The sequence below is a fragment of the Talpa europaea genome (assembly GCF_964194135.1).
Source record: "Talpa europaea genome assembly, chromosome: 13".
Lineage (NCBI taxonomy): Eukaryota > Metazoa > Chordata > Mammalia > Eulipotyphla > Talpidae > Talpa > Talpa europaea.
This window is the reverse complement of record NC_140080.1, coordinates 29,431,795-29,453,474: the sequence shown is the minus strand read 5'-3', so window position 1 is coordinate 29,453,474 and position 21,680 is coordinate 29,431,795.

Sequence of the window (21,680 nt, the reverse complement as noted above, 5' to 3'; positions counted from 1 at the left end):
TTTTCTATGAGACGGGGCCTGCAGGGTGGCAGGGAGAAAATGCTGAAATGTCGGCACCATTCTTGGATCACCTCTTGGCAGAAGATGTCCCCAGCTCACTGTGTAAGTTTTCCTGCCCAGCTCTGGAATCAGCACACCTCCCAGGAGCCCTGGACCTTGTTAGTGGGGAATGGCACGGGGAACCATTATCTGAAAAACGAGGCTATTTCTACATAGGTCTCATTTCTCCAAGCCCTCCCAGGAAAGAGCTCAACAGTATGTGTGTGTGTGTCATATCTACATACATGCTAATTTTCCCATATGTGCAAGCTTTATGTTTACATATATGCTAATAGCTATATGGTTATGTCCACGTGCGGTTTAGAACACTTCCATCACCCCAGCAAACTTCCCAGTTATCATTTGTGGCCAATTTCCAGGCAATCACTGATCTACTTTCTGTCTTTGTAGATTTGTCTCTCCTGGAAATTTCATATAATGGGAATTATTTAACACATTTTTGCATCTCACTTCTTTCTAGCACAACGTTTTGAGGTCCTTCTACATTGTAACATGTACCGGTAGTTGCTCCTTGCTGTTGCACTGTATTCCACGTGATGGACGGCCCTACGGCCCTATCCAGTCGGCTGACGGACATCTGAGTTGTGGCCGGTTTCAGGTTATTAAGTAAAAGGCTGCTAGGAACATTCACGCACCATCCTTATGTGGACACGTCTTTTCATTTCTCTTGAGCTGTGTGGTAGGCAGAATAATGACTGTCAAAAATATATCCAACTTGCTAAGCCACTGACTTCAAGAAAACAAGATTATTCTGGATGATTTTATATTATGCCCATGTCCTAATCCTCGGAAACGTGAATAAATTATGTTTCGTGGCAAAGGGGAATTAAGGCTGCAGACAGAATTAAGGTTGCTAATCTGCTGAGGTTAAGAAAGCAAGATTATCCTGGATTACCCGGGAAGGCAGAGGAAGGTCCAGTGCACTCACAAGGGCCTTAAAAGTGGAGGCGGCAGAAGAGGCCAGAGTGGTGTGATGTGAGGAGGACTCGGCCCCCGCTGCTGGCACTGAACCTGGAAGGCAGCAGCCCTGTACCGAAGAATTGTGGGCAACCTCTAGAAGCAGAAAAATGCAAGGACGTGGTTTCTCCTCTAAGGCCTCCAGAGAGCAGCCCTGCTGATACCCCGACTGTAACCCAGTGCAACCCCAGACATCCACCCTCCAAAACTGTAAGACAAGACATGTGTGTTGCATGCAGCCGCCGAGTGTGCAGACTTGTTCCAGCAAATACAGACACCAGCGCAGGCCGATGCCGCCAAGCGGCCACTGGGTTGGGTGTAAGATTATGTGCAACTATGAAAGAAACGACCATATTGTTTTTCAAAGTGGTGATACTATTCCACATCCTTACAGAAATGTACAATTTGGGTAAGTTTCTAAAGCCCTAAAATGGTTGATTTTGACAATTCAGGGGGGTGGGGGTGGGGTGTGTGGGGGTGGGTGGGTGGGTGTGTGTGTGTGTCCAGGATTTGCCAAGCTTTTTACTCCACCCAATCAACCACCAAGGACTTTTTGAGTTACTAAAGGAGGAAAGGAGAAAAAGAGAAGGGAGCACTGGCACTTATTGATGACTTACTGGTCATCCTAGGGGACAGATTTCAGAGGCTCATGCCTACCACCCCCCTGCATTAGCTGTGTGGTCTGGGACACCCTGTCCCACCTCTCTGAGTCTCCACTTTCCTAACTATGAAACAGGTTGACTAATAAGAACTCCCTGCCAGCTTTGTGACGAGGACCCAGTGCAATCATTTGGGGAAGCCGGAGCCCGGGAGCGGCCTCCACGAGCTCGCCTTCGCCCAGGTCATGTGCACAAGAAAAGGACACATTTTGTCTGCTCTGCTCTACTTAAGATGATGGGAGGAAGAGTCATTTATTGTCGAAACAAAACAAAACAAAACACAAAGCACGGGTTCCTAGAAATGTCAGCACTGGCCCCAGCTGGCATCCTTTCCGCCATCCTACACCAGCACCTCCCATCAAGAGCAGCTCGACATATTTGCATGAGAGCTTGTACTTTTTTAAAAAACATATTTTCAGTATATACTTGCCCAAGCTCTTCATAATAGCCTGGTGGGCTGACGGGCCAGGAATGATCACATCTGACAGATGAAGAAAACTGAGGTGCAGAGCTCTCTGGGGACTCTCTCCAGGCTCCCAGACAAGAACAGCGGGGCTGCCCCAGGCCCTTTGCAGCATGAATGTCCCTGCTTCCGCCCAGGGGCGTGGTGCCCCCATCTTGATCACTGACATCACTCACTCACGGGCCATGGCAAAGATTAAGATCCATCAAATCTGGAGTTGCTACTAACACAATCGACGCCCATGGACACATGTTGATTTCATTATAACTCCGCTCATCTGGTTGGGGCAGTCATGCACGGCTTGCTGGAGAGTCAAGCCTCCATTACAGAGTTAAGTTGGCATTAGTTCTGTGCCCAGTGGCATTTTTGAATGCATTTGTAAAAAGGGAAATGAGTCGAGGCACCCAAGGCCAATTACACAGGGCAAGTCCAATGGCCCCTGAGCCCGCAGTGAAGGCCTTGCCAGGGGATTCACAACTCTGCCAACAGCTTCCCACACTCACCTCCCAAGGGGGGATGCTCTTCTCCTCATTTCTTGCCCTTGCGCATTCAAGGCCATCTCTGACAAATCTCCATAAGGGTCTCACGGCTAAAGTCCTGTCATTTTCTCCATTTCACAGCTGAGACAGCAAAGGTTCAGAGGGGTTGACTGATCTTCCTGAGTCACACAGCTGGCAGATGGAGGATCCAGGCTCAAATCAGGTCACTGAGACTCCAAAACCCCTAAATATCCCTTGCCATACAGACCTCGTCCCCTCCAAGCTCACTCGGCCACTGTACACCCGGGTCTGAACTGCACAAGGGAAAGGTGTGCACTTCAGGCCCCTCGCGGCAGCCCCGTGCAGCCTCTGCCCTTCGAGTGTCATGTACAAAGTCAGTTTTTGATTTGAGGACATCAAAACAAAAAACACTTGGAGGAAGAAGACATTGTATGCAAGATCAAGGCATAGGAGCTTAGTCAGTTCCGGGGAAAAAGCTAAGCTATTAAATGAGGGATGCCTTATTCCCTTGAGCCAAGTTCTTGACTTTGTTGAAGGGCATGGGGGACAGATGTTGAAAACCAGAAAGTAATGAGAAACTGCAGCAGACCCTGTTTCAAGCCCAAGCTAGGTAAACAGGAAAATGAAGAGGCTGTCTGTCTGTCTGTCTGTCTGATCAGCCCCTCTTCTCTTGCTCTCATGCACACATACATGACCAAAATTTTCACTCCCCCAAAAGAATCTGCTCAAGCTTCTTCTCTTAGATCTATCTTAAAAGCTTGAGAAGGGCAGCTCCCCCTAACACATGCACCGGAACACTGCTCTGTCGGAGGAGGAGGGGTCGCATCGCACGTCCCCAAGACACCAGTGAGGAAGGGACATGTCCCCCACTCGTCTTTCAGGAACTACGAGGAGAGCCGTGCCTGCCACTCCCTGTCCCTTACGGCTTTGGGGTACGACCACTGAGAGCACCTGGCCTCCAGGGCCCTTCCCCTCACTCTCCAGGTTGGAGAGAGCAAGACTTGCTGAGCCTATCTGAGAAGGGTTATTCGGTCCTTCATTCATCTCCTCATGCGCTCATCCACTCATGGCTAACTCTGGCAGACAGCAGGCTAGGGACCACGGAAGGCACTTTAGTTTCCAAATCCATTTCCCAAACATTGCCCCCGCTTGACAGGCAGATATCATGCCCATTTTAGAGATGAGCAAACTGATATTCAAGAGTGACTTACTCAGCTCACAGAGCAAGGAAATGGCAACACCAGGCCAGGCACCCAAATGTGAGGCACGTGGGCAGCCTTCCTATAGGGATGGCCCTTCTTCACCAACCAAGACCTTCCTACCTGCCCAGGCCCGCACTGACTCAGGCCTTAATTCATGTCCCAGCCCCACCTCAGCATGTGCTGTGACCTTGCCTGGGGGCCTGTCTGGGGCACCAGCGGGATTTGGGAGCCTCAGCACTTGCATTACCCAGTGCAAGTGGGGTAGCCCTTGCAGGGTCTCCTGGTCAGTGAGCTGATTTCTTCCTCACCTTAGCCCCCCCAGGAAGAAGTAGGGAGGGAAGGGAGATGCGCTTCCAGCAAGACTCTGGGCCCGCCTTGTGGCCGGGCACTGCAGGCCCTCGCCTTTGTCTGTGCCCTGTAACTGAGAGGCCTGTCTAGACTGAGCGGCTACTACAAGTAATCCTGGGCAAATCTCCCTGAAACCTGATCCCTGCCCTTATCGAGGGGCAGGCAGATTAGCTTGATTGATTGAACAATGGACTCTGGGGGCCTTTAACACGATCTCCATGTGTCTCCCTGCAGAAGGGGCTCTGGACAGCTCAGCACAGGGCCCGCCTTGTGGAGGAACCTGTCCTGCGGGTCAGAGGCCAGTCAGCCTCCCAGCACTCAGAGGAGGGGGCTGGGCCGACCTGCTTCCCCCACCTTCTCCCCCCCAACACACACACACAATAAATACCCACAACTGCTTCCAGCACTTCAGGGCTGCTTTCCAGAACCCAAGGTCCTTTCTGGGGCTCACATGCCCCACAGTACACATGCCTGTCACCATCATCACCGTGACATCATCATCATTATCAATATGACATCATTGCCACCATCATCATCACCACCATTCCTATTTCACAGATGAGGACACTGAACCAGCAATTCACTCAGGGTCACAGAGGAGAAAAAAGTCAGGAGCATTTCAGGCAGTTTGACGTGGAGGCCTGAGCTCTTAGACGCCAGTCCTGCCTCCCTGCACTCACACCGTCTGCTCAGCAAGTCAGTCATTGTCCCCGAGAGAAGAAGCCAGGCTCTGGGCCTCCTCCACGCCATCACCGGGTGGGCTGCTCTGTAGGCAGCTGGTGTCCTCACTCAAGGTACCTTCTCTATTGTTTCTATCTCTACCATCAAGGTTGGCAACTAACTAGCAATAGAGCAATGCTGTGGCAGCTGCCTCCACCAAGAGCCTTCTAAGAATGAATGAGAAGTCCAGAGGACTGGGCCACTAATCACACAGGGGGGGCCATTAGGACATTCCAGGCCACATCAGCTTGCTCCCAGCAAGGGATGATGAAGACCAACACAGATGCCACATTCTGTAACCCATATACCCTGGGAGGGTGGTGGGAGAGAGGTGCGGACGAGTTAACAGCCCTCAAACCACACCCTCAGAGTCGGGCCAGGGCAGAGCTGCCCACAGAGCTCCGCCCTCACTTATGTGACCCTGACAGTCCCCTGCCCTGTCTGAACCATGTCAGCTCCACTTTACAAATGGGAATAGCAGCTCCCCGGCCCCGCCCCACTCCCAGTTTTGTTAATAATTAGTGAACCAATATGTGTCCAAAATGTAGGTTAGGCCTGCAAGAGACTTGCCCTTCACCCAGAAACTCTCATTACAACCTAGAAGGGCTATAACTTATGACAAAAAGTCACGGCCTGACAGCAGCGAGGCAGGAATGCCTGATGTCAAGCACGTGAGTGAGCATGAGGAGAACTTGGTGTCCGCCACACACTGGGGTGGGGGAGTCTCCCGCTGGAGGGCTGCTGTGCCCGGGTCTTAAGCCACAGATGAAGAACCTGAGGCCCAGGACTTCCCCTCAGGGCTCAGTGAAAGGGTCCCTTGAACAGTATCAGTTCATTTGCTACAGCAAGTGGCACTGATGCCCCAATAATACCTCTCTCAGGTATTTTTTGCAACTTCAATACCCAGTCGGGGCCCTAATTCATTCCAGCAATGGCATCCAATGCCTCTGTGTCTCCGTGATCTCAAATTGGATAATCCCTGTCCCTCAGGTTTTCTGTTGGCCAGGTAACAGCTGAGCTCCCCAGCAGCCCCTCCCCTGCCATCCCGCTGAGGGTCTGAAGTCTGCCCTGGCGATCCCTGCATCTTACTCCAGGGTCTTCAGTGTCTATGCAGAGTCAGCCAGCTCCTCGGCCCAGGATGGGCCCCATTCCACCTTCTAGATGGTGGCCCCAGCACTTGGTGCCTCCTCTTATTCTGCCTGCCGCACTCTACCAGCCAGCTACCCACTTCATCCCAAACCATGGCCAATTACTTCCTGGGACTTTGCTATGAGGCAGAGAATCGCCACTTAGCTCTGCCCTTCCTTACAGATAGGGCCTGTGCCAACCAGGGGATGGGGATGGGAAAGCGCTGAGATGGTGAAGCACTGTGGGCACTAAGGACAAAGGGGGTTAAGGTAGACTTTTCCATGGAAGCCAGGTCACAAGCAGTATGTGCAGTTGCCTTGCGGTCAGCAGGTTGGGTTCCTGCTGTCTGGAACCCCAACGCACCAATCTGAGCACGGCGGGTAGAGGAAGAATGAGCAGGGAGAGCAGTTGTAATGGGGGGGAGAGAGAGCAGCAGAGAGGCTTAGCAGGTGGGGGCTGAGGTATTCTGGGGAGGGCAGGTGTGTAGGAGGGAAGCAGAGGGCAGAAAGGGCCCAGCTCAATGGAACTACTCGGGGGAGGATAAGCAGGGCTCAGTCACAGTGCAAACTTTGCACCATGGGAAAGAAAAGCCACTGACAACTGCAAACCAGGCCTGAGCTTTAGAAGAACTTCTCTGGGGGCTGAGTAGTGGGTGGATTGGGGATGTGCGGGCAGAAAGAGCAGCAGGCAACTATTGTAATAGTCTGAAACCGCACTCCAGAGCACACATTCTTCACCATTTATAAGCTGTGTAACCTTCAGCAAATTCCTTAACCTTTCTGAGCTCTAGTCTCCTCTGGTCATACGGAGACTGTAACAGCAGGGCTGTCCAGTAGATTCAAGCTGATAATGCATGAAAAGCATTTAACACGATGCCTGGCACACAGTAAATGCTCAATAAATGTTTGCTTAGAAACACAAAAAAGGCAAAGGCTTGTAGGGGCCTCCTCCCTTCCCGATCAATAAAAAGCAGCCCTTTTTATCTAAATCCCTGGGACCAAAGGGAAACCAAACACAGCAGCTGCAGCCCTGCTCCTGAGCCCGGGCCAGCCCCGCCCGCCTGGCTCCTCTGGTTGGGGCCCTCTGTGCCGCTTCTGTGGCCAAGGAAAGAATGCTGGCGCCATGACCTGGCCATGAACCTTCCCCAGCTCCACACAGGCACAAAGCATTCCTCCTGCCTGGGCTGACATGAGCACCACCCAGCCTGGTGCACCCTGCCCGTGGGGAGCCCATGGGGCACCCACAGAACCAAGGCCACCTGTGCAATTCACACACCTGCCTGTTCTTGGACAGCAAGAGAAAAATGAAAGACTTGATCTGAATATTCATGACTCTGATGGTATTCTTATACGCAGGGCTGGGTTCCTGCCTAAAGAAGAGAAATTCAATCCTGTGTAAAATGTGCTTGGTAGAGGAGGGGGTAATACAAACGCTCAAAGCCTTGAGAACTTTGGGTTGGTCTTTCCACAAGAATATTGCAGACTCTTCCACATGGGCCCAGAATTTGGGAGATACACATTCTGCAAAATTAAGGGGGAAGCAAATCAGCCGAGACTGGCCAGGGAGCCCAGAGACAAGTACTGCTGGGCACTGCTGGGCAGTGATGTGGCAGTGGCCCTTCTCTGGTCTTCAACCTTCGTGTAGGAGCCTGAAGGAGATTTCCTGCAGCAAAAGCAGGCCAGGCGGCATTTCCAACAAAAGTAAGATGGCTTCCCCATCTTTAGACCAGAATATTTTTTTCTGTAGTGAGAACGTTGCACCAAGAACACAGGTTTGGGGGTTAGTAAAATGCCAGGTTTGAATCTTATGTCACAATTTTAAAGCTATGTTCTTGACCCAAGCGGACCCTCACCCCAGTGAAAGGTAGGGTGGTGGCCAGCTGCCACAACCCCCTGTGTGGATGTGAAATCAAATAGACAATGCTCATCAGGCACCTGGGCCTGGCCGGCCCCTCACCTACTCTCCATAAAACCCATCCCCATCACTCAACACTGTCCATTGGAGAACACGACGCACATACATCGCCATGCCCAAGGTGGGCTGGTGGATCAGTTATCTAGATAAAGCAAAACAATTTTTTAAATGACTGTCACTAGATAGCTGAAGTAACAAGGGTTTTTCCCCTCATGGAAATTATCAAAATGGCCTCAAATTTCTTGTGTGTACAACAGACATGGACTGATAAACAAGGGACTTAGTGGCCCTGGATGAAAAGCCAGCCCCTGCTCATATTTCCAGACGTCAGGACAACCGTGCCTTTGCAGATTGAGTACTTTGAACTAAAAATGCGATTCCTTTCCCTATAAGGATTGTTCAGCATAAGGCACCAAGTTAAAGAGGACCCTGGAAGGGTACAAAATTTATGTTAAAAAAGTAGCAATTATAAGTCCTAACAAATGACTTTACTGTCCCACTACATCTATTTGACAAAGAAGATTTTACAGCTCCTTTTTCTTTTTCCTTTTTTTAATCAAAATGCCTAAAAGCAGGCTGGAGGATCTTAATGGGAATATCTAAATTAGGCACTTGTTTCAGAAACTTGGATGATGCCCTGTCAGCTGAAGGTCTTGGTTGGCAATTTTTTCCTTAACCTTATTGAAGTACAATTTATATAAAGTAAAACGCCCCCATTTTGAGTATACAAACTGCTGAACTTTGACAACATATATGTAAATATAGACACACATCCCTGCAAATACTCCAGATTGTGACTGCAGTGACCACATATATAAACACACATGTCACCAATGCAGTCACAATCACTTACCCAAAGTCCTGTGAAACCTTCACCTTAGTCAACAATGAAGTGACTTCAATCACTATCACTTTGCTTGTTCTGAAGACAAACTCTTCTGCTCCTCCGCTTAATATTTCTAAGATTCACCCATGAGGCACATGTATGTCAGCCACTTGCTTTTTGTTGTTGAATAGCATTTTGCTGCATGAAAGGACCACAGCCTGTTTGTCCAAATGCTGATGAGCATTTGGGTTGTGTCTAGTTTGGGGCTCTGATGAATGAAACTGTTATGAACATTCCTATGAAAGGCTTTCAGTGGACATATGTTTCCATTTCTCTTGAATAAACACATAGGGATGGGATATGGTTGAGTGTGTATTTAACTTTAGAAGAAATGGCCAACCTGTTTCCCAGCAAGGCGTTATAACTTTATACTTCAACCAAATGTATACGAGGGGTATGGTCACTCCACATCCTCACAAACACTTGGAAAGATCAGCTGGTTGGTTGTTTTGTTTGTTTGTTTGTTTGTTTTTTGTATTTGAAGTATTTTCTTATTCCACAGATTTACTGAAGTATAAATTAGTCACTAGCACTCACCTAGGTGGAGGATCCAGCCTGACTCACTTTGGGAATCACATAGTCGTGTAACCACAGCCACACTCAAGACCCAGAACATTTCCATCACCCAGGAAAAGCTCCCTGGAGTCACTGTGCTTCACCCCTCCCCCGAGCCTTGTCCTCCGCCACTACCCATCAGCTTCTGTAACTATGTCTTTGCTTTTGCAGAATGGCATACAAATGGAATCACAAGAGTATATAGTCTTTTCCCTGGATTTCATGGTTATTTCTTTAAAAAAAAAACCAAAACAACACTTTGTTTCATAGCAAGGAGATTCAGAGGCATTAACCTCGTCAAGCAAGCAGATTAGAAACCTATCCAGCTGACTGGAAAGCTTGTATTTTCAGTGCAGTATCTGCCATTCATAAAGAGAGGTATGAGACAGCCCCCAATTTGATCTCCTGCTGTACTGACATGGCACGGTTACCGAGGAAAGCCGAAGTGCTGCCATCAAAGACCTCAAACACTGAAGAAGCAGTTCTTAAAACAGGTCAACATCTAGTTGCACACACCACATGCAGTGAGGGCTCCTGGGGCCAGGGGTGTCCGAAGTCACAGCATGAGGGAGGGCGGGGACAGGGACGGCTGGGCAGGGGGCAGGGGGAGCACAGCGACACGGGGGCCCTCCTGTCGGGTGAGTCAGGCCCATCCCAGCCTGGATGCACAGCGAAAGGAGGGCTTTCCGAAGGCGTCAGCTTTGTGATGTGTCATCCAAAAAGAAATCTGCCGAATCTTGAAGCCTGCCTATCGCCAAGAAGTAAGTTTTTAAAAATTGAGTCACGTCCTCTTCAGCCCCACCCCAACCCAGAGTCTCCCCTCTTGCAGAACTCTCATTCAGGAGACTGGGGTAGAGTTGAGGGCATCATGTTCCCATCATCAAGTAGTACAACAAACACTGGACGTGGAAATTTTTCAATATCTCTCAATATTTTTCTTTAGATGGTGTCAAGATGTTTCAGTGTCAAAGCAGCCAAGTCAACGTGTCACAAATGCCACCACCAAGTCAACCATGCCAAAATGGCAGCCTGACACTTCCCTGGTGGTGACTGGTAGTGTGGTAGGTGCACTAACCCACAGCCCCTGCTCCTACACTGTGGGGGAGGTCGCCACCCAGGAAATGTGAGTGTCAGAGGTGCTTTGCTGTGAACCTGCCTGAGACCCAGATGATGGGAGGTGAGCATGGGAAGGAGGGAGGTCCCTGGAGGGGGTTCTCTGGGGGGGTGGCGACTGGAGACCCAGGACTAATAAGACCCTGCCTGTACCTCAAAATATATAAAATTATAAAATGCATTTGATGACGATAAAAGCATACCTAAATTTATGCCATGGTGCTAAAGGTAAGCTTAAAGGAAACTTTGCAGCATCAAAAGCTTATATTGAAAGAAAAAAAATGATCTTAAAAGACTGAAACTTCTACTTTTGGAAGTTAAAAAAAAGAGAGAGCACCAAGTAAACCAAAAACCAGTAGAAAGAAAGCAATAATGTAAGCTCAAAGATCAGTGAACTAGACAATGAGTAAATAGCAGATGAAAACCAATGAAACCAAAAGAGGATAAACTAGAAACAGATCAAAGTTAGTATTTTAAAGAACAATGACACCACTTACCATCATTAAGAATATCAGTGAAATAATACTAATTACCAAAAATAATACTAATTACCAAAATACTAATTAGCTAAAAACTAGAAAATCTGAAAAGCTGTATATATTTTTAATTTTTAAAATTAACAGACCCTAACATTTACTTTGGCGGGGGGTGGGACACAATTCCTTAGAATATTCCCAATGTTTTAAACATAGGTGGCTTTATTAACAAGCTTAAGGAAAATAATTCCAACCCTACACAAGTATTTCAGAAAATAGGAATAACTTTCCTAATTATTTGAAGATGGTATTATGAGTCTAAAACAAAAAACCCAACCAAAAAACCCCAGACAAGTAGATACAAGAAACCACAAACTGCAAACAATGTTGAAAGAAATTGAAGATAACTAATTGGAAAGACATCCCATGTGCATGGACTGAAAGAGTATTGTTAAGATAGAAATATCACCCAAATGACCACAAATGTAATGTGCTATCTATCAAAATTCAATATGCCTTTTTATAGAAATTAATTTTAATACTTAAATTCATATGGAAATGCAAGAGACTGAGAACAGCTAAAACAATCTTATAAAAGAAAAAAAGAAGACTCAAACATCCCATTTCAACTTACTACAAAGCTACACTAATCAAGAATGTTGGTATACAGATAGACATACTGACCAATGGAATAGAATCAACAGTTCATTAAAAAATCTGCACATTTATGGCCAAATGATTTTTGACCAGGAATATCAAGACAATACAATGGTAAAAACAGTCATTTTGAACAAATGGTTTGAAGACAACAGGAAAACAACAGGCAAAATATTTGGGGACTTAGTTGAAACGGATTTTTAAAACCCAAATATTAGGGTAAAAACTATAAAGTCCTTAGGAGAAAACATAGACATAAATCTTTGTGACTTTGGCTTAGGGAAGATTTTTCTGAAGTATGACTCCAACAAAATACCTTGACATCATGAAAATAAAAAATGTTCATGCTTCAAAAAACAACATCAACAAAGAAAAAGACAACCCGCAGAATGAAAGGAAATTTTCACAAATAATGTATCACATAAGGCACTTGTATCTAGAATAGACACAGAACGACTACAACTCAGTTATAAAAGATTCTTTAAAAAGTAGGCAAAGGAGGGGCTCCCCTGGTGATGCAGCAGTTGAGCACTGGGCTGTGAAGCTGCCTGCAGCCTCTGTAGTGTCGGTTCGATCCCCGGCCGATGGCGAGGGTCCCACATGGCGCGACAGACCTCTCCTGCCGCACCCGCTGCTCCCTTCAGCAATGTATTTTGTCAGTCTGCCTGTTCTGTTCCCCTCCTTGGCTCTGGTGAATTCTCTCACCCCCCACACCTCTGGCCTGTACCCCAGTTCTTGTATGCATGAATAAATAAATCTTTAAAAAAAAAAGTAGGCAAAGGAGCTGGATGCACAGCTCTCTAGAGAAGATATTCAATGGAAATCAGCACATGAAAATAAGCTCAACATGATTACCCACCAGAGAAATGCAAAGCAAAACCTTAATGAGATGCTATATCAAGCAAGAGTGCATATTCTTTCCTTTGTCTATCTGAGGGAAGAAAACCGTCAGTATTTCACCATTAAACATAATATTGTTCGCTCTTGTTTTCATAAAGGCCCTTTTTCACACCCTTGTGTGTGTAATCTCCTTTCTTTGAGTGTGGACCAGGCCCTATTGACGTGCTTCCAGCAAGCAGGAAACAGCAGAAGTAACAGTGTGTTACTTAAAGTTAGGTCATAAAAGGACTGTGGCTTCCATCTGGGGTTCACTCTTGCTTGTTAGCTTCCTCCCAGGGAGGAAGTGAGCTGTGAGCTGCCCACATGGAAAGGATGGAGGGAGGCCCCTCGCCAATAGTCAGTGAACAACTGGAATCCTCAGTACGATGCTTCATTAGGAAGCAAATCCTGTCAACAGCCGTATGAAGGAACTTGAAAGTGTATGTTCTGGCAGTTGCATGTTCAGAGGAGACTAAAGCCCCGACTGACAGCCAGATGACAGCCTCAATGAGACACCTTGAGTCAGAGTTACTCGTTAAGCCACACCTAGTCCCTGACCCCAGAAACTGTGATCACAAATGTTTGTTGCTCTTTTTCATTCCTGGTTTACTAAGAATTTTCATCGTGAGTTGGCATTTAATTTTGTCAGTAGCTGAGATGATTATATGGTTTTTGTCCTTTGTTGATGAGGTGATTACATTGATTTTCAACTTCATCCCACATGGTCATAATGTATTATCCATTTTATAGATGGTTGTGTCCAATTTGCTAATATTTTCTTAAGGATTTTTTGCCTTTGTGTTTATGAAGCCTGTTGGTCTGTGGTTTTCTTTTTATTATTGAGATTTAATTCACAAATCATTAAATTCACCATTTAAAGTTAATATGCAGTTCAGTGGTTTTATATATTCACAAGATTGTATAACCATCACTGCTATCTAATTCCAGAACATTTTCTTCATCCCTCAGAAAGAGACCCTGTGTACAAGCAGTCACTGCCCGTTCTTCCCCACTCTGAGCCCCTGGCCACTGCTAAGCTGCTTTCTATTGCTGTGAATTTGCCAATTCTGGACATTTCATATAAATTGAATCCTATGTGATGTGGACTTTAATATCTTCTTTTTAGCATCCTATGTTTAAACTTCATGTTGTAGCATGTAACAGTATACTTCATTCCTTTTTTTTTTTTTAAAGATTTATTTATTTATACAAGCACTGGGTATAGTCAGAAGCGGGGGAGGGTGAGAGAATTCACCAGAGCGGGGAACAGAACAGGCAGACTGACGAAATACACTGCTGAGGGGAGCAGCAGTCACAGCAGGAGAGGTCTGCGCGCCACATGGGGCCCTCGCTGGCTGCCAGGGATCGAATTGGCGCTGCAGAGGCTGTGGGCAGCCTCGCAGCCCAGCACTCAACTGCTGCGCCACCAGGGGAGGCCCATTTCATTCCTTTTTGACTAAATAATATTCCCTTGTATGGATATACCACATTTCATTTTTCCGTCTTCAGTTTCAGACTTTTGGATTGTTGTCACTTCTTGGATGTTATGAATAATGTTGCTGTGATCATTTGTATAAATTTTGATATGGACATATATTTTCAATTTTCTTAGGATAAACCTAGGAATGTGATCTTTGGGTCATATGGTTAAGTCTGTGCTTAACTTTTGAGGAACTACCAAATTACTGCTCACGATGGCTGTCTCATTTTACATTCCCACCAGAAATGTGAGTGTTCCAGTCTCTCACCAACACTGCTGTTGCCTGCCTTTTTGATCATAATCATCCTGATCATAATCATCAGGCTGTCATCTGGCTGTCAGTCGGGGCTTTAGTCTCCTCTGAACATGCAACTGCCAGAACATACACTTTCAAGTTCCTTCATACGGCTGTTGACAGGATTTGCTTCCTAATGAAGCATCGTACTGAGGATTCCAGTTGTTCACTGACTATTGGCGAGGGGCCTCCCTCCATCCTTTCCATGTGGGCAGCTCACAGCTCACTTCCTCCCTGGGAGGAAGCTAACAAGCAAGAGTGAACCCCAGATGGAAGCCACAGTCCTTTTATGACCTAACTTTAAGTAACACACTGTTACTTCTGCTGTTTCCTGCTTGCTGGAAGCACGTCAATAGGGCCTGGTCCACACTCAAAGAAAGGAGATTACACACACAAGGGTGTGAAAAAGGGCCTTTATGAAAACAAGAGCGAACAATATTATGTTTAATGGTGAAATACTGAAGGCTTTCTTCCCTAAGATAGACAAAGGAAAGAATATGCACTCTTGCTAATTTCATCAAATACTATACTTGAGATCTTTTCCATTCAATAAAGCAAAACAGACAATTAAGCAAATAAATAGAGCATTAAGATCAGTAAAAAAAGGAAATAATGATCTCTCTTGATGATACAATTGCTTATAGGATAAACTGTAAAAAATATACATTGCCACCCCCAAAACAAATCACACTTGTAGAACTAAAGGAAATTTCACAACATCACTAAATAAGAGTTTAAATGTAAAAATTAATTGCATTATTATATCCTGATACCAAATAAGTAAAAAATGATAAGCACAAAATAATTAAGAATACATTTAATAAAAAATATAAGACAGTAGAGAAGTCTAAGAAGCCTTAAATAAATGGGGGGCTGTACCATGATAATAATAGGAAGACTCAATAGAGTTGAGGGGTCAATTCTCCTTTGAAGTTACTCTATAGATTCAACACCATCCCAGTAAAAATCCCAGCAAACTCTTCCGTAGATATTGGTACACTGACTCTAAAAGTTATTCAGAAATTCAAAGGATCTAGAATATCCAAAATAATCTTGATAAAAAACAAATTCAGAGGATTCACACAATCTGATCTTAAGACTTTACTACAAAGTTACCATAACCAAGACAGGGTAGCGTTAGCAATGTGATTATTAAATACATCAATGGCATAGAATGGATGACTCAGAAATTCTCACCTGCATGGTTTTTGATCAACAAGCCAAGGCAGTTTAATAGAAACAGAAAAGTCTTACAAAAATATAGCACTAGATGATTAAAAAATGATAATGATAGAACAACTGGATATTGATACAGGGAAAATGAACCTTGACTGCCCCCTCACAACTATACAAACATCAGTTTGACACAAACAAAAGGGTCAAGGGTATGTCTCCCTATCAGAATCTAATTATTCCACCTCTGCCTTGCCAATACTGAGTGTCACCAGCCTTTTTCACTTTTAGTGTCTTGTGAGTGAGGAACAAACAGCACTCGCATACGCTGCTGGGGGAATATAAAATGGTAAAACAACTTTGGGAAATTTTTGGCATTTTCTTAAAATGTTAAACATACAATTAATTATTACTAACAATTCCACCCCTGCTTGCTTACTCAAAAGAACTAAAATATATGTCCACAAACTTACTTGTACAAGAATGTTTGTATCAGCTTCACTTGTAACAGCCAAGAAAACTATAACAATCCAGTCTCCTTCCACAAGAAATCAATCAACAAATGGTAATTGTATACAATGGAAATACTATTCAATAATTTACAAGGTGCATTATTAATGCACACAATAGCATGGATGAATCTGAAAACATCCCGGGTGAAAGGAACTAGACACAAGTAAGTATACACTGTATGCTTTCATTTATATGAAACTAAAGCACGTACAAAATTAAATCTCTGGTCATAGTAATAAGAATAGTCGCCTATCAGAGGGGATACTGTCTGCAAAGGGCCATAAGCGAATTTTTTAGAGTGGTGTTTTTCATTACACAGGTGTGTATACATTCGTCAAAACTCACCTGATTACACACTTAAATTATGCACATTTCACTATAGGTAAATGTTACCCTGAATTAAAAAAAGTCATGCTGGCTTCTGCATGGAAAATGGACAATAATGAGGCAGGCAGGCAGGCAGGCAGGACCTATTAGGTATTCAGGTGAGAGATGTCCCGAGGCAGGTGGTGACGTGGACTGACCTTACAGCATCGTAGACTGAGTCAGATTTGGAATAACAGTGCCCTCTAGGAAGCCTTCCCAACTGTGGCAGCCCTCATAAACCTCTACTCCATGTTAGGCAATAACACGATCACTACCAAGTACTCACTCCTTGCCAGGTACCTAACACATTCCTGATTTTCATATGTGGGGATCTGCCTGCATTCTACAGCAGCCGCTCCACAACTTACTTATTGTACAATCGGGGCAAGTTGGGTAACTTTCAACTCTTCCCACCCTTCTTCTGTAAATGGGGATAATAATTATTTCATGTTGAAGATGTATGAAGATGATAAAATTCAATATGCTCATCCTTGGGTTTAGAAAGGACAGTAATATCAAAGAGACTAGTCCATCACCTAGTACCTAATAGGTAGTGCAGCATGATAGCCCCTTTCCTTCCTTCCTAACTTACCTTACTAGGTCATGAGCTCACCCAGCAGGGACATCTCCTCCTACTCTTATCTATGCACGCATCCTAGCACGAATGAGCAGTACACTGAAGGTGCATGCTTTCTGGTCCAAGCTACCAAGGAGTAAAAACGCTTTGTGAGATGGTTCTGGGTGCAGATTTCCTCAGCTGGAGACCACAGACAGAGCTCATAAGATTTTAGAACACATCAGTTTGCCCTAATCAGAACTCAGCAAAAGTCAAAATTTCAAATAAAGCTCAGATATTTGGGGGTTCAGTTCAACCTTGTGGTTTAGAAGCTTTGAAAAAATATGGTAATATGTAAAAGCTAACAAAAAGGGCTTACCAAGAAAACTAATAGAGTATTGACTTAAATTGCTTTATAAAACAATATTATGATAGGGCCTCCCCAGTGGCGCTGCAGTTGAGCGCTGGGCTGCGACGAAGCTGCCCGCAGCCTCTGCAGCGCTGGTTCAATCCCCAGCCACCGGGCGAGGGTCCCACATGGCGCGCAGACCTTTCCTACCACCCGCTGCTCCCCTCAGCAGTGTACTTCAGTCCTTCTGCCTGCTCTGCTCCCTGCTCTGGTGAATTCTCTCACCCTCTCGCGCTTCTGACTGTACCCAGTGCTTGTATAAATAAATAAATAAATAAATAAATAAATAAATAAATAAATAAATAAATAAAATCTTTAAAAAAAACAATATTATGATATATTAAAAGCAAAAAAAAATAAAAGAAATATATGGATAAGATTCCCTTAAAATATATCAAATTTTAAAATGTATGGAAATGGTACTCAGGGAAATGTGGAGACTTTGTTCAACTTAAAGCACAAACCCAGTTCTGAGTCTATTATAAAGGTCTGCAAATTCGTGATGAGCCTGGAGTATGTGCTCCTTGCCCTTTGGTCAGGTGATGCCAGACTACCAATCCTCAAAAGTCAATCAGCATTTTCTAAGATGTTAGTGAAGAAACCAAAAAAAAAAAAAAAAAAAGAGGAAAAAATAGCAGATCTGAGAAGCAATCAACCCAGTTCAGAATGTTCTAAAAGAGTCACTCAAGGATTATGAAAAAAATAGAGTAAGAATTGTGAACACAACTTAGAAACAAATTTCATTCAAGTGAGACGGACTTGGTGTTTAATTAGCAGTACAAATGTTTAAAAAAAAAAAAAAAGAAAAAGAAAAGGGAGAAAAGGGAGGTGCTGGGGGATAACTCCAGAAAGGAAATGATCAGTAAAGTGGTACAAGCCATCACATGTTGGGTGTTAATCGTGTTTCCAGGATCAAAATTAGTTAATTGCTGAATACTGCTCTAGTAACGTTGTTATAACTATGGAGATGGAAGTGTTACAGGGCAACCCCGATATAACATGGGTTGCCAGACTGTGGGTCCTCACCTGCACGCTTAAAGGGGACTTAAACTGCAAGCTACACACTAAAGGTTAACAAAAGTTTATTTACAAGGGAAAGGGAAATAAGGAAGTGTACAACTCAGGGAGAAAAGAGTGAGATAAAGTCTTAAAATGGATCCTACCCTTTTCGCCAACCTGGAATCCCAAATGACCCTCTGAGACCAAACCTGCCTGGCCAAGAGCACCAGTCAAGTGTCCCAGATCCCATTAACATGGCTGGGTTTTATTTACAAAGAAAATGGCTACTTAACTCTGCCCTTAGGTCCTCGCAACCTCCCTTTGGGGTTCATGGGATTTGTAGTTCCCAGTGTCTTGATGGAGTGGGGGTGGCATCCACAAAGCCTCTATGGAGTTCGCTCAGGACATCCTTTCCCCCTAACGGAAGTGTGGGACTTGATGAGAAAGAACGACACCTTCACCTTGCATAGTAAGAAGTTAACAGAAAATACCGAAAATGAAAAACTCAAGCAATATAACCATCAGGGTGTGAAAGATACAGAGGTACTTAGCAAAAGAATCAGATAAATCAATAAATTTGGATTAAAGTAAAATGAGTAGACTGCTAAATTATAGTGCGGGGAGAGAGAAAACACAGGGGGGCAGGAGTTGCCCCCCTCCCCACCCAGGGGCACCCACAAGAGCCAATTCCTTGACTGCTACTTGTCTAGGTGCAAACATAACTTCTATTTTTTTTTTATACAAGGCTTTTTTTTTTAAGATTTATTTATTTATTTATACAAGCACTGGGTACAGTCAGAAGCGCGGGAGGGTGAGAGAATTCACCAGAGCCAGAGCCAGAGAGGGGAGCAGAGCAGGCAGAAGGACCGAAGTACACTGCCGAGGGGAGCAGCGGGCGGCAGGAGAGGTCTGCGCGCCATGTGGGACCCTCCTCCAGTGGCCGGGGAGCAGCCGGGGATCGAACTGGCGCTGCAGAGGCTGCAGGCAGCTTCGCAACCCAGCGCTCAACCACTGCGTCACCGGGGAGGCCCATAACTTCTATTTTTAAATGAGAATAAAAAGTCTAAATGGAAGAGAAAGAAGAGGGAATGGTGAGAAAGAATGAGGGGGAAAAAAATATAGCTGTTTTGACTTCTGAAGTCCTATTGCAGGAAACACAGGCAGATGTGCCTGCCGCCTGTTCCGAGCCCCCACCTAAAGGTCCTCCCTAACAGCGACCCTGCTGGCAGTGAAAGATTCAGGCACTGACAGGATTCACAGGTGCCCCCACTTCTGGACATGAAAGCCGTGCTGATGGCCCTCGCAGGAAACGCATCCAGACTAGCTCAGCCCAGAATGGTCTGACTTGGTGGAGGTACCTGGTGTGGCCAGGAAAGTTCCCGGGTGGATGCTTCAGGCTTCCCTAAGCCATTTGTTCAAAAGCACTGCTAGTGGGGGCGCAAGACAGTCGCACGGGGTAACACGGAGACTTCCAAGGGACTCCCTTTGGTACTGCAGCCTCGGGGGCGAGAAGATTTTTTTATTGGAAGCTTTTGTTTCCTCTTCCTCAAAGCGGAGCAGGACTTCTGGCTGAAGCTGAACATGCACAATAAATAGATGACCTGCCCCAAAGCCATTTTTTTTTTTGACAGAATTTCAGAGGAAAAACACTGTATCAGTACACACGTGTACACACACACACACACACACACACAGAGAAAGAACAGGATTTCTCCTTTTAACTTTACAAATGAGAAACTTCAATTGGTTTGATTATTTTCTTTGGGAATAATTATAATAGTGATTATCCATAAAATAAAAAATTTTGACCATACAGGAAGGCAAGATAAACAGCCCTGCCCAGGCTCCTGGGACCTCCGGGTAAAGGAAATCTCTGTGTGCAGCTTCCTGTGCCTTCCTGAGGGCTATATTCTCTTCATGCAAGCATACATATCAGCATCTACCTTCATTTTCATCTAAACAAGAGTACATATTGTATGTGCATATATTGCTCTAGACTTCGCCTCTGCATTTAACAGATCTTGGCACTGTGTTAAGATCTCCCAAATACAGCAGTCCTCTGGCAGTGGACATTTTCCCATTTAATTATGAAGATAAACAGGGAATACAATAAAAGCTCTTAAAGGCATACCACCGCACACACTTATGTATATATCCACAAGACAAATTCTTACGTGTGCAACTGCTAACTCAGAAAGATGGTGCATTTTTAACAAAATTGTCAAACTTTCTTCCAAAGATCTTACACCAATTTGCATGCTGTGTGACTGTGCCTGGTTACCACACCCTTTCAGCAGGAGATAAGACCAAGTTTTTAAATCTTCACCAGCCTGCAAGGCGAAAACTGTACTTTGCTGTATTAATAGATTTTTTTTTAGATTGCACTTCTTTTCATTTGCCCATGAGCTATTTACATTTTGTCTTCTGTGAGTGGCTTACTGAAAGCTTTACCCATGTTTCCACAGGTTGTCTGCCTTTCATTTATTTTCAAAGTTTACTTATAAAGTAAGGAAAAGTCAACTTTGAACTGGAGGCATGCACCTGATGTTTCTAAGGTGATACTGGTGATTAAACCCTACAGTGAACTGCAGGGGAAGAGTCCTCTGGGTCTGGCCTGAGCACCTACCAATAGGAAAATGGTGGCAACATTTCATAGACCCTACCAGCTTGCCTAGCTCTGAGTCAGAGCTTTTCATTCATTAGTTTATCTCACCCTTACCATAACCCTACTGGGAAGGTATCATGAGCCCCCCATTTTAAAAAGAACAGGTTTTGAGAGGTAAAGTCACTTGCCTGGGGTCTCATCGTCAGTAAATGTCAGATCCCAACCCAGGCAGTCTGTTCCTAGAGACCCAGACACGAACCACTCTGCCAGATGTCTGCCCTCCAATGCCCAGCACTAGGTAGAGGAGGCACTGAGGGTCAGGCTGGTCACTTCAAACCAAATGCATCTTGATGCCATCCTAGAAATGCAAACCCAGCCTGTGGACAAGAGCTGATTGCCCTGCTGTCACTGTCTAGAAAGGTCCCTGGCACAAAGCTGATGCCTAGTACATGGGGAATGCATGAAGGAGGTCCTTGAGGGTGAGGACTGTGGCTGGCTATTTCCCCCAGAGCCTATCTCGGTGCCCTGCAGAGAGAGGACAAAGGCCAATCACAGAATGTGTGCTGACAAAGCAAACCTCCCCACTGTTGGAGATGATGTTCCCCATGGGCGTGACCCTAGCCAAGCTAGACAACACCATCAAGCCTGGGATATGTCCTGTCTGACAGAGCTTGAGATGTCACATGGGAAGCCCATGTAAAAGAGCAGGAGGCCATGGGTCTGGGTCAGGAGGACAAGGGTCTGCACGCTGCCCACGCAAACAGCTG